At 28.1% G+C, this 1,582-nt stretch overlaps 1 pseudogene; it reads right to left on the reverse strand.

Moving 5' to 3' along the window:
* Positions 1–1,582, reverse strand: part of LOC107679944 (conserved oligomeric Golgi complex subunit 3-like) — a 45,903-nt pseudogene that overhangs the window by 6,706 nt on the left and 37,615 nt on the right.

Raw genomic sequence — 1,582 nt, forward strand, 5'->3', positions numbered from 1 at the left:
GAAGTAATTGATGTCATAAAATCACGATTATAGTTTGATTTAAAGGTCAGAAGCTATAGCTTACATGAATAAAAATCACAAACAAGACACTTGTAAATTAAATAATTTATATATATATACAGATTTATTCATTAATGTGTAATATGCTTTTTTTTCTTCAAACGGATTATGAAAACTTAAATACAAGGAGCTCTAAAATATTTTCAGAATGTGTACAACTCTTTTGCTTTAGACCATCTACAAATGTTAAATATTCAAATAAAATGTTAAGGATTGCTTTATAAAAAAGCGTTCAATGTACTCTGATTATATAAGAACTTACTTTTTTAGTATATAAAAAATTAGTTCATAATCTCTGCACAGGAGAGAGTTGGGTGTTGTTTCCAAACAAAAGGAAATATATCGGTATCGGCATCGGCTATTGGCCAAAATGAGCTGGAAAATATAGGGATATCGACAAAATTAGCTTAAATATTGGATATCGGCAAAAATTGCAAAAATTATATCGGCATACAGGATATCGGCAGAATGAGCTGGAAAATATCGGCATATCGGATATCGGCGATATCGGCAGAAAAATATCGGGATATCAGCAAAATGAGCTTAAAAAAATATTGGATATCGGCAAAAATGAGCTGAAAAATATCAGCATATTGGATATCGGCAAAAATCCAATATCGTGCATCCCTAATTATTAATAATGTTTAATATTAATAAATGCTAATTAATAAGTACTAGTAAATACTATTAATATTAAATATTAAGACATTATAGTAATGATATTAAATAACACTGGCTGAAAATATCAACTTCATTTCTATGGGATGTTCTGTACAATGGAGCAGAGCTTAGCAAATTGTCAATTAAAAACCCAGACTTGATTAGATAATTAGTATTTTATGATTAGGTTTAAGAAAAACAGACTTGTAAATAATATGAAGAGCTGAAATGAATCAACACAGGCAGATGTTGGGTGCGATGCTCACCCTGACGGGCTTGAACAGGATGAACTCTGTGTCCTTATTGGCCAGATATAAAGACATGCTTTGTAGCGTGCTGGGCAGCTTGTTTTTCAGTATCCGATAGGTGGCCATCACAATGTCGTTAATTTTGGCTAAAAGTGCAGAAAATACATCATCATTAAAAAGTAAAAAAAAAAAAAAACAGCACACTCAGTCATACAACTGTTTCTGAAATTAATTTCTGCCTCATTATAGCGTAATTGCATGAATCTGTCAAGAATATGTGCGGGCTATATTTCACCCCAAAATTGAAAGAAAAAATATATTTTACATAATGAAAATGAAGCATACGGATTTTTCTGCACATTTTCACACTACATTACTCTAATGCAAATAAAGAATTTATATTATGGTAGTATCTAGTGCATTAAATTTATGCTAATTTAAATGAAATAAACAATTTTAACAACAAAAATATATACACTGTTATTAAATTCAAAAATAAAATTTTCTATTAATACAATACATTACAAAATATTGAATATAAAATAAAATATAATTTTATAATATTATATATATAATATATGATTTATTATATATATATATATAATATATGATTT

The sequence above is a fragment of the Sinocyclocheilus anshuiensis genome, unplaced genomic scaffold (genome assembly GCF_001515605.1).
Source record: "Sinocyclocheilus anshuiensis isolate Anshui unplaced genomic scaffold, SAMN03320099.WGS_v1.1 scaffold244, whole genome shotgun sequence".
Classification (NCBI taxonomy): domain Eukaryota; kingdom Metazoa; phylum Chordata; class Actinopteri; order Cypriniformes; family Cyprinidae; genus Sinocyclocheilus; species Sinocyclocheilus anshuiensis.